Source organism: Eurosta solidaginis, chromosome 2, assembly GCF_040869045.1.
Source record: "Eurosta solidaginis isolate ZX-2024a chromosome 2, ASM4086904v1, whole genome shotgun sequence".
In the NCBI taxonomy this organism is placed as follows: domain Eukaryota; kingdom Metazoa; phylum Arthropoda; class Insecta; order Diptera; family Tephritidae; genus Eurosta; species Eurosta solidaginis.
This window is the reverse complement of record NC_090320.1, coordinates 186791201-186804505: the sequence shown is the minus strand read 5'-3', so window position 1 is coordinate 186804505 and position 13305 is coordinate 186791201.

The following is a 13305-nucleotide window of genomic DNA, read 5'->3' as shown; positions in this document are numbered from 1 at the left end:
ACTCTAGAATTTGTTTGTACGATATGTATTTTGATAGGGAGTGGGCCCTAGTTCTACAGGTGTTTGTACGATATGGGAATCAAATGAAAGGTGTTAATGAGTATTTTAAAAGGGAGTGGGGCTTAGTTCTATAGGTGGACGCATTTTCGAGATATCGCCATAAATGTGGACCAGGGGTGACTCTATAATATGTTTGTACGATATGAGTATCAAATGAAAGGTGCTAATGACTATTTTAAAAGGGAGTGGGGCCTTAGTTCTATAGGTGGACGCCTTTTCGAGATATAGCCGTAAAGGTGGACTGGGGTGACTCTAAAATATGTTTGTACTATATGAGTATCAAATGAAAGGTGCTAATGACTATTTTAAAAGGGAGTGGGCCTTAGTTCCATAGGTGGACGCCTTTTCGAGATATCGGCATAAAGGTGGACCAGGGGGACTCTAGAATATGTTTGTACGATATGAGTATCAAATGAAAGGTGCTAATGACTGGATGGGTGACTCTAGAATATGTTTTTACGATATGGGAATCAAATGAAAGGTGTTAATGAGTATTTTAAAAGGTAGTGGGCCTTAGTTCTATAGGTGGACGCCTTTTCGAGATATCGCCATAAAGGTGGACTGGGGTGACTCTAAAATATGTTTGTACGATATGAGTATCAAATGAAAGGTGCTAATGACTATTTTAAAAGGGAGTGGGCCTTAGTTCCATAGGTGGACCAGGGGTGACTCTAGAATATGTTTGTACGATATAAGTATCAAATGAAAGGTGCTAATGAGTATTTTAAAAGGGAGTGGGCCTTAGTTCCATAGGTGGACGCCTTTTCGAGATATCGCCATAAATGTGGACCAGGGGTGACTCTAGAATATGTTTGTACGATATGGGAATCAAATGAAAGGTGTTAATGAGTATTTTAAAAGGGAGTGGGCCTTAGTTCCATAGGTGGATGCCTTTTCGAGATATTGCCATAAATGTGGACCAGGGGTGACTCTAGAATATGTTTGTACGATATGGGAATCAAATGAAAGGTGTTAATGAGTATTTTAAAAGGGAGTGGGCCTTAGTTCTATAGGTGGACGCCTTTTCGAGATATCGCCTTAAAGGTGGACCAGGGGTGACTCTAGAATATGTTTGTACGATATGAGTATCAAATGAAAGGTGCTAATGAGTATTTTAAAAGGGAGTGGGCCTTAGTTCCATAGGTGGACGCCTTTCGAGATATAGCCATAAATGTGGACCAGGGCTGACTCTAGAATATGTTTGTACGATATGAGTATCAAATGAAAGGTGCTAATGAGTATTTTAAAAGGGAGTGGCCCTTAGTTCCATAGGTGAACGCCTTTTCGAGATATCGGCATAAAGGTGGACCAGGGGTGACTTTAGAATATGTTTGTACGATATGAGTATCAAATGAAAGGTGCTAATGAGTATTTTAAAAGGGAGTGGCCCTTAGTTCCAAAGGTGGACGCCTTTTCGAGATATCGCCATAAATGTGGACCAGGGGTGACTCTAGAATATGTCTGTACGATATGGGAATCAAATGAAAGGTGTTAATGAGTATTTTAAAAGGGGTGGGCCTTAGTTCTATAGGTGGACGCCTTTTCGAGATATCGCCTTAAAGGTGGACCAGGGGTGACTCTAGAATATGTTTGTACGATATGAGTATCAAATGAAAGGTGCTAATGAGTATTTTAAAAGGGAGTGGGCCTTAGTTCCATAGGTGGACGCCTTTTCGAGATATAGCCATAAAGGTGGACTGGGGTGACTCTAAAATATGTTTGTACGATATGGGAATCAAATGAAAGGTGTTAATTAGTATTTTAAAAGGGAGTGGGCCTTAGTTCTATAGGTGGACGCATTTTCGAGATATCGCCATAAATATGGACCAGGGGTGACTCTAGAATATGTTTGTACGATATGAGTATCAAATGAAAGGTGCTAATGACTATTTTAATAGGGAGTGGGCCTTAGTCCCATAGGTGAACGCCTTTTCGATATATCGGCATAAAGGTGGACCAGGGGTAACTCTAGAATATGTTTGTACGATATGAGTATCAAATGAAAGGTGCTAATGAGTATTTTAAAAGGGAGTGGCCCTTAGTTCCATAGGTGAACGCCTTTTCGAGATATCGGCATAAAGGTGGACCAGGGGTGACTCTAGAATATGTTTTTACGATATGAGTATCAAATGAAAGGTGCTAATGACTATTTTAAAAGGGAGTGGGCCTTAGTTCCATAGGTGAACGCCTTTTCGATATATCGGCATAAAGGTGGACCAGGGGTGACTCTAGAATATGTTTGTACGATATGAGTATCAAATGAAAGGTGCTAATGAGTATTTTAAAAGGGAGTGGCCCTTAGTTCCATAGGTGGACGCCTTGTCGAGATATTGGCATAAAGGTGGACCAGGGGTGACTCTAGAATATGTTTGTACGATATGAGTATCAAATGAAAGGTGCAAATGAGTATTTTAAAAGGGAGTGGCCCTTAGTTCCATAGGTGAACGCCTTTTCGAGATATCGGCATAAAGGTGAACCAGGGGTGACTCTAGAATATGTTTGTACGATATGAGTATCAAATGAAAGGTGCTAATGACTATTTTAAAAGGGAGTGGGCCTTAGTTCCGTAGGTGAACGCCTTTTCGATATATCGGCATAAAGGTGGACCAGGGGTGAATCTAGAATATGTTTGTACGATATGAGTATCAAATGAAAGGTGCTAATGAGTATTTTAAAAGGGAGTGGCCCTTAGTTCCATAGGTGGACGCCTTTTCGAGATATCGGCATAAAGGTGGACCTGGGGTGACTCTAGAATATGTTTGTACGATATGAGTATCAAATGAAAGGTGCTAATGACTATTTTAAAAGGGAGTGGGCCTTCGTTCTATAGGTGGACGGCTTTTCGAGATATCGCCATAAATGTGGACCAGGGGCGACTCTAGAATATGTTTGTGCGATATGAGTATCAAATGAAAGGTGCTAATGACTATTTTAAAAGGGAGTGGGCCTTAGTTCTATAGGTGGACTCCTTTTCGAGATATCGGCATAAATGTGGACCAGGGGTGACTCTAGACTTTTTTTGTACGAAATGGGTATCAAATGAAAGGTGTCAATTAGTATTTTAAAAGGGAGTGGGCCTTAGTTCTATAGGTGGACGCCTTTTCGAGATATCGCCATAAATATGGACCAGGGGTGACTCTAGAATATGTTTGTACGATATGAGTATCAAATGAAAGGTGCTAATGACTATTTTAAAAGGGAGTGGGCCTTAGTTCCATAGGTGAACGCCTTTTCGATATATCGGCATAAAGGTGGACCAGGGGTGACACTAGAATATGTTTGTACGATATGAGTATCAAATGAAAGGTGCTAATGAGTATTTTAAAAGGGAGTGGCCCTTAGTTCCATAGGTGAACGCCTTTTCGAGATATCGGCATAAAGGTGGACCAGGGGTGACTCTAGAATATGTTTGTACGATATGAGTATCAAATGAAAGGTGCTAATGACTATTTTAAAAGGGAGTGGGCCTTAGTTCCATAGGTGAACGCCTTTTCGATATATCGGCATAAAGGTGGACCAGGGGTGACTCTAGAATATGTTTGTACGATATGAGTATCAAATGAAAGGTGCTAATGAGTATTTTAAAAGGGAGTGGCCCTTAGTTCCATAGGTGGACGCCTTTTCGAGATATCGGCATAAAGGTGGACCTGGGGTGACTCTAGAATATGTTTGTACGATATGAGTATGAAATGAAAGGTGCTAATGACTATTTTAAAAGGGAGTGGGCCTTCGTTCTATAGGTGGACGGCTTTTCGAGATATCGCCACAAATGTGGACCAGGGGCGACTCTAGAATATGTTTGTGCGATATGGGAATCAAATGAAAGATGTTAATGAGTATTTTAAAAGGGAGCGGGCCTTAGTTCCATAGGTGGACGCCTTTTCGAGATATCTCCATAAATATGGACCAGGGGTGACTCTAGAATATGTTTGTACGATATGGGAATCAAATGAAAGGTGCTAATGAGTATTTTAAAAGGGGGTGGGCCTTAGTTCCATAGGTGGACGCCTTTTCGAGATATCGCCATAAATGTGGACCAGGGGTGACTCTAGAATATGTTTGTACGATATGGGAATCAAATGAAAGGTGTTAATGAGTATTTTAAAAGGGAGTGGGCCTTAGTTCTATAGGTGGACGCCTTTTCGAGATATCGCCATAAAGGTGGACTGGGGTGACTCTAAAATATGTTTGTACGATATGAGTATCAAATGAAAGGTGCTAATGACTATTTTAAAAGGGAGTGGGCCTTAATTCCATAGGTGGACGCCTTTTCGAGATATCGGCATAAAGGTGGACCAGGGGTGTCTCTAGAATATGTTTGTACGATATGAGTATCAAATGAAAGGTGCTAATGAGTATTTTAAAATGGAGTGGGCCTTAGTTCCATAGGTGGACGCCTTTTCGAGATATCGCCATAAATGTGGACCAGGGGTGACTCTAGAATATGTTTGTACGATATGAGTATCAAATGAAAGGTGCTAATGACTATTTTAAAAGGGAGTGGGCCTTAGTTCCATAGGTGAACGCCTTTTCGATATATCGGCATAAAGGTGGACCAGGGGTGACTCTAGAATATTTTTGTACGATATGAGTATCAAATGAAAGGTGCTAATGAGTATTTTAAAAGGGGGTGGCCCTTAGTTCCATAGGTGGACGCCTTTTCGAGATATCGGCATAAAGGTGGACCTGGGGTGACTCTAGAATATGTTTGTACGATATGAGTATCAAATGAAAGGTGCTAATGACTATTTTAAAAGGGAGTGGGCCTTCGTTCTATAGGTGGACGGCTTTTCGAGATATCGCCATAAATGTGGACCAGGGGCGACTCTAGAACATGTTTGTGCGATATGGGAATCAAATGAAAGATGTTAAAGAGTATTTTAAAATGGAGCGGGCCTTAGTTCCATAGGTGGACGCCTTTTCGGGATATCTCCATAAATATGGACCAGGGGGTGACTCTAGAATATGTTTGTACGATATGGGAATCAAATGAAAGGTGTTAATGAGTATTTTAAAAGGGAGTGGGCCTTAGTTCTATAGGTGGATGCCTTTTCGAGATATCGCCTTAAAGGTGGACCAGGGGTGACTCTAGAATATGTTTGTACGATATGAGTATCAAATGAAAGGTGCTAATGAGTATTTTAAAAGGGAGTGGGCCTTAGTTCCATAGGTGGACGCCTTTTCGAGATATCGCCATAAATGTGGACCAGGGGTGACTCTATAATATGTTTGTACGATATGGGAATCAAATGAAAGGTGTTAATGAGTATTTTAAAAGGGAGTGGGCCTTCGTTCTATAGGTGGGCGCCTTTTCGAGATATCGCCTTAAAGGTGAACCAGGAGTGACTGTAGAATTGGTTTGTACGATATGGGTATCGATTGGAATGTGTTAATGAGTATTTTAAAAGGGAGTGGCCCTTAGTTGTGTATGTGAAAATGTTTTTGATATATCGAGCAAAATGTGGACCAGGGTAACCCAGAACATCATCTGTCGGGTACCGCTAATGTATTTATATATGTAATACCACGAACAGTATTCCTGTCAAAATTCCAAGGGCTTTTGATTTCGCCCTGCAGAACTTTTTCATTTTATTCTACTTAATATGGTAAGAGTTACCCCCATTTTACATAGTTTTTCCTAAAGTTATATTTTGCGTCAATAAACCAATCCCATTACCATGTTTCATCCCTTTTTCCGTATTTGGTATAGAATTATGGCATTATGGCATAGTCATTGTCGGATTGCGGCCATTTTTTATAACAAGATAAAGTGAGTTCAGATAAGTACGTAAACTAAGTTTAGTCAAGATATATCTATTTTTGCTCAAGCTATCGTGTTAACGGCCGAGCGGAAGGACAGGCGGTAAACTGTCTACAAAAATGGGCGTGGCTTAAACCGATTTGGCCCATTTTCACAGAAAACAGTTATCGTCGTAGAGTCTATGCCCCTACCAAGTGTCACAAAGACTGGTAAATTTTAGTTCGACTTATGGCATTAAAAGTATTCTAGACAAATTGAATGAAAAAATAATAATTGATAACAAATAGAGTAAAATAGAGATAAGCTATTTTATCTCGCAAAAACTTCGCTTTTTTGGAGAAATCTTGTAGTAATTTTAAACTTTGTTTTTATTAAAGAAAAAAGGGCGGAGCCATGCCCATTTTGAAATTTTCTTTTATTTTTGTATTTTGTTGCACCATATCATCACTGGAGTTGAATATTGCCATAATTTACTTATATATTGTAAATATATAAAATTTTTTGTTAAAATTTGACTTATAATTTTTTTTTTAAAGTGGGCATGTTCTTTATTTAGCACACATACAGTAATAGGGGTATTGTTCCTGCCAAATTTCATCATGATATCTTCAACGACTGCCAAATTACAGCTTGCAAAACTTTTAAATTACCTTCTTTTAAAAGTGGTCGGTGCCGCGCCCATTGTACACAATTTTACTAATTTTCTATTCTGCGTCCTAAGGTCAACCCAGCTACCAAGTTTCATCGCTTTATTCGTCTTTGGTAATGAATTATGGCACTTTTTCGGTTTTTCGAAATTTTCGATATCGAAAAAGTGGGCGTGGTTATTGTCCGATATCGTTCATTTTAAATAGCGATATGAGAAGAGTTCCCAGAGCCCACACACCATATTTCATCAAGATACCTCAAAATTTACTTAAGTTATCGTGTTAATGGACAGAGGGATGGACGGACGGACATGGCTCAATCAAATTTTTTTTCGACACTGATGATCTATATCTATCTCGATTCCTCTATACCTTTACAACCAACCGTTATCCAATCAAAGTTAATATACTCTGTGTGCAAAGCGCGCTGAGTATAAAATATACTACCGTTGGTAGTACTTGTACAAAGGTTAAATAAAATAACAAAAAAATTTAAATAAGTTTATTGAAAACTAAATTTTGGTAAAAAAAAAATTGTTTTTACGGGACACGTGTGAAATTCAGTTGCCACATTTCGATTTGCCCTCATACCATATAGCGTAGCTTCCTCCGCCTACCACACCGAAATTCCTGGCCTCAAATGCCGGGCAAAGCAACTTAAAAAATTAGGAAACATGTTTTCTCAATTAGATAACTTTTTCTAAGTGGGTGCGGTCCCCTAAATTCTCTTCGGAGTTATATCGCACCTCATATTTTTTATAGAAAAATGTATGCCAATGTTATTTAAGGCAATGTTTATACATGGAAATTAAGTTTGCTTATATTCACATATAAATTCCAGGTACAGGTTCAGTCTATTTTCAGAATCTAACATTCTGAGGTTTTTCAGCTTATCAGTATGAAAAAATAAAAAAGTGGCTGCTAAGGAATTTTTGAGAATTATTCGATTTTTAAATTGTGTTTTCCTAATGTTTTTTTTTTATATTTTTTGGCCAGCTGAAATTATATTGCCATTGAAAATTCTCCATTGGGTGCTGACTATATATGTACTTTGTCATTGTACTTGTAAGCCAGAGTTTTATTCGCCACACGTAAGTACAAAATATACTTAAGGACTAGCGGTCGTGACTACCAATGTGCCAAATATTAAATGAACACTCAAAACAAACTTTCTCAAAAGAAAAAAAATAAACACAGAACATTTTTTCCTCAATTTATGATAATAATTTTCATGATATGTATTTATTTTTTCAGTTTAAATAAATAGTATATTTAAAATGATATAATTTGAATTGCATGTTAAATTGGTAAATTAGAGCTTTTAGCTGATGGTTGTAAAATCAATTTTTAATTAGCGGCTGATACCACTAAATGAAGCTGAAGTACCACGAGCAGACACTCGAAGACTTAAGTAATGAAAACACTTCAAACTACAGAGCCAACTGATGAAATAAAATGCTATCAAGTGCAAACTTAGCACGTACAAAATATATGCTACGTTTATTCACGCGGTTTGATGAGAAGTGAAGTAATATAATATATATACAGGACATATTTTTATAAGTATATATGAAGAAAAATAACAGTTAGAAAGTAATGAAGTGAAGTAATATAATATATATACAGGACATATTTTTATAAGTATATATGAAGAAAAATAACAGTTAGAAAGTAATGAAATTAAGTAGCTGAATACAATGCCGAGTAAGAATGTGCCACGTATCAAAGGAGTGACAGATCTTTAAAGGCAAGTAGTGGCATTAAACAATGTTGCTTCTTAACACTCTCACTCATTGTTTGACTGGCGACGTTCCTAAAAGCTTGAACTCAACCATTTTGGCCTTTTGAAAATCCCTGATGAAATGTAACCTTATGTCGATATGTTTTGTACTATGGTGTAATCCCGGATTTCCAATTAGTCGAATTGTACCCTGATTATCGATATTAAGAGCCGTAGGGAAATCCAGGTTATAACCAAAATCAGCCAAAAGTTGTTGAAGCCAAATTTACTCTTTAGCTCTTTCACAGGCGGCCATGCACTCGGCCTCTGGTGTTGACAACGCAACAGTCTTTTGACGGTGGCTTTTCCATGTCACAACGCTGTCGTTTAATAGAAATGCATAGCCGGTTGTAGATATTCTTGTATCGACATAACGAGCAAAATCTGCGTCAGTATAACATTCAAATTTAAGAGAATTACCTGACCTATATTCTATACAGTAGTCCATGGTTGCTTTTAGGTAACGAAAAATCCTCTTAATAGCTTGTACGTGGGAGTTTTTGGGATTTTCTGTAGACTTGCTCACTTCACCAACGGAATATGATATATCTGGTCTGGATACTGTAGCAGCAAACATCAAACAGCCAACAGCTTCTCTGAATGGGTACCTTACAGTAGCTTCCTCACTACGTTTTGATAGATATGTGTTACCGTCACTAGGCGTTGAAATACCTTTTGAATGATCCATGTTAAAGCGTTGAAGAATTTTCTTTATGTAAGAACGTTGGCTAATTTTTATAGATTGGTTTGGTATAACGCGGTAAATTTCAAGCCCAACATAATAGTTGTTTTCACCATAAGTGATACGAAATTCACTCGATAATTTTTCCTTGAATAAATTTAAAACGGATTTGTTTTGGGATAATATCAACCCATCATCAACGTATAGAAGCAAAATAATCTTATTATTTGCAATATTTCCGTGAAACACACAATGGTCAGCACTAGACTGCTGCATTTTAAATGTTTGCAGAAATTCCACAAACTTTGAATTCCAATTACGATATGCCTGCTTAAGCCCATACAGACCCTTTTTAAGGCGAAAAACTTGATTTTGAGCTTGAGAGACATTGATGCCTTGTGGGATGTCCATATAAATCTCCTCGTGGAGTTCTCCGTATAAAAAGGAAGTTTAAACATCAAATTGCATCATCTCCATGCCTTCAAAAGCTGCTACCGCCATAGCCACTCTCACTGAATCATATCGCACTACTGGCGAATTTGTTTCTTTATAGTCGATACCAGGTTCTTGTGAATAGCCTTTAGCCACTAATCGCGCCTTAAACACTGGTTTTTGATTTGGGTTTGATTTAATTTTAAACACCCATTTGCATCCCACAATATTTTTATCACGGGGTTTTTCTACCAACTCCCAAGTTTGGTTAAGCTCAAGGGAATTGATTTCATCATTTATTGCCGCTCTCCAATTCACGGCATGTACAGAATTTGTGGCATCTTCATATGAATCTGGTTCTGAAATAAGTGCTAAACAATCCATGTAATCGTATCCAAATCGCTCTGGTGGTCAAACTTCCTTACGTAAGCCATACCTGTTATGCACTCTTGCATCAGGAATAGAACTTTGTAACGTAGAACCATTTGATGTATTTGGCATATCGGTTGCTGAAGTCTCTTTTTTAATAGAATTCTTTGGAGTGCTGGACATATGCGGCTGAAGTGAAGTAATATAATACATATACAGATCATATTTGTATAAGTGTATATGAAGAAAAATAACAGTTAGAAAGTAATGAAATAAAGTAGCTGAATACAATGCCGAGTAAGAATGTGCCAAGAATCAAGTGCGTGACAGATCTTTAAAGACAAGTGGTGCCATTAAACAATGTTGCTTCTTATTACCAACAAATGTTTTTGTGGTGAGAACAACGGCGTGTGTTTGGGAATTTTTTAGCACTCATGTGTTAAGTACGTAGTTGTGAAATCTAAATAATAAACAAACAAAAAAACATTTCGCATTCAACCAATTCATCTTAATATGTGAGTTATTGAATAAAATTTTTTTTCATTAAAGCGTTAATTATTAATACCGAATTCCAAACAAAGAGGACCAATTCTAAATACTTTTTGAGTTAAGTCCTCCTTTAACCGTCTTGTTCATGAATAATATTTCTTCTTTGTTCGCATGGCTGGGTACACGGGGACCACAAGGCAGTTCACACGTGAGAACTACTAGTGTTACCTGGGTATCCCAGCCATGAGAACTAGTAATAAAAAGATTAATTTTAGTAATAAAATACTAATTTATTAAAAAACCATCTTTATGAAAGTATATTTGAAAAAACTTTCTCTCCTTTTTGTAGAAAACTTATTCCCATAGGATGTCACAAAATTTTAACTTGTTTCTATGTGTAGATTACGTAAAAACGTGAGAAATACGAGTGGCACCTGGGTACCCCAGCCATGAGAACTAGTACTAAAAAACTAATTTATTAAAAAATCATCTTTATGAAATTTATATTTGAAAAAATTGTCTCTCCTTTTTGTAGAAAACGGGGGGTGATGAAATCGCATCTTCGCACGCACTATACATCTAGTTTAATTACATATACCCTACATATTTCAACTAAACCGAAGAAAAACACTACAAATATATGCGCTGTAAACTGAAAAAGCTTGGGGGTGTCTGATTTTAACAATAAATTTTGAAATTTAGCTAGTCACTCGAATCGGTCAGCGGTCGAAAGTGTGAGTTAGCTGGCATCAGCGCTGCTTGCCGCGCACAATGAAACACATCAACGACGTGCGGAGAATCCCCGGTTTTTAAATTTTTAAAGCTTATATACTTTGTGCCGTGCTTCATTTATTTGTGTTATCTCTTTCATTAGTCGTCGTTCGTCTAGTCCGTCATATCACGCGCTCGCGTATATTCGTTTTTGTTGATTGATATTTATTGTCCTTCCCTTAGTGATTGTGTTTCTTTAAGACCGTGAGCAGTAACGAGAGTAGTTCAATAGTAAAAAAGCCAAGTGGAGCATAATGCAGGAAAAAAGCAAAAGAAAAGAAAAAGAAGATAGAAAACATTTTAAAACATACTCGTAAACAATTGTTTTTGTTTTTATCGGCCTATTGATAAATCATTCAAGGTTCGAATCGAGCTCAAGGCCAGAACAATAATTTTTTTCTAATGATAATTATTGTTATTTTTTAATTTTTCTAATATGCTAAATGGTTAGCGCAGCATGCCTAAAGCGTACTGATGATGAAGGCTTAGCACCCTTCGAAATGGATCTATCTGCGCAGCTATGGCAGGTTGTCTGAAAAATTTTCTACTTACTATTCCAAAAACAAAAAATACAATTTTTCAAATTTAGAAAAATTAAAAAATAACATACTCGTAAACTAAAAAAAATATTACGAGCTCTGCAGAAAGGAACGAAACGGTGACGAATACTGCACTATCGCCAAAATTTTCTTTCCCTGGTCCATCTACCGCGGTTTGATCATTCTTCGTTTCTAACACTAGCCCTATTGTAGCGACGCCAAAGATCTACAACGAAGACGATATTGTGATAGAAGAAAAGCCGTTTATTCCGTCATGTGACCCTGCACTGTGGCAAGTAAACGATGAATTACGAGATTATATTGTTAATAAGGGATTGCAAAAAAAGAAGAATTAGATTTTTCTAGATCGGAAGGCAGTATAAAAATCAAAAAAGGTTTCTGTCGAAAAATATTTTTGAGATAAAGCTTGTTAATGGCGAAATTGTGAAGAGAAGCTGGTTAGTATACTCAGAATCCACAAGTCGTGTGTTTTGTGGAGCTTGCAAATTATATGAAGGAACATCCGTATTTGCCAAAAGTGGATTTAATGAAACATTCTAATTTAACAATTCTCCGGAGCATCGTAAATATTTGGGACAATATGTATGTAGAGGAAAACTTTTACAATGATTGGATATGCAAATAGTCAAACAATATAATGAAGAAATAACTTATTGGCGAAAGTATGACTACGCGTTATAGAAACAATTAAGTTTTTAGCTCCTCGTGGGCTTCCATTTCACGGTCAAACTGAAATTATTGGATCTGCACTGAACGGAAATTTTTTTGGATGTATTGAGCTTATATCTAAATTTGATCCCTTAATGGGTGAACATTCGGTGAGATTTGGACAAAAAGGCAGAGGTTCTCCATCGTTCTTATCTTCCTCTATAACCGATGAATTTATCTCACTTCTCGCTGACGAAGTTTTACTTTCGATTAAAGGGGAAATAAAAAAAGTAAAATACTATTTGATTAACATTAATTCTACTCCAGATATTTCACACACCGGTCAGTTGACATTTATAATTCGTTACATTTTACCTAACGGAGAACCTGTTGAACGTTTTATTACATTTTTACCCAAATACGGTCATAAAGGTGAAGACATGGAGAAGGCTGTTCTTGAAACAATTAATAATACTTTCGAACTGGATATAAAAGACTGTCGTGGCCAAATTTATGATAATGTTAACAATATGTCTGGTCAATACAAAGGTCTTCAGTCAAGAATTACTTACTTACTTACTTAATGGGCGCTTAACCGTCTAAACGGTTATGGCCGTCCAACAAGGCGCGCCAGTCGCTCCTTCGCTCCTTCGCTCCGCCAACCGGCGCCAATTGGTCACACCAAGGGAGTTTAAATCGTTTTCCACCTGGTCCTTCCAACGGAGTGGGGGCCGCCCTCTACCTCTGATTCCATAGGCGGGTTCCGATAGAAACACTTTCTTGGCCGGAGCATCATCTTTCATTCGCATAACATGGCCTAGCCAGCGCAGCCGCTGCGTTTTAATTCGCTGGACTATGTTGCTGTCTGCGTATAGCTCGTACAGCTCATCATTAAATCTTCTTCGGTACTCGCCATCTCCAACGCGTAGAGGTCCATAAATCTTTCGAAGAACTTTTCTCTCGAACACTCCCAAAGCCGCTTCATCTGCGGTTGTCATGGTCCATGCTTCTGCCCCATATAGCAGGACGGGTACGATAAGTGACTTGTAGAGTATGATTTCCGTTCGCCGAGAGAGGACTTTACTTTTCAATTGCCTACCTAGTCC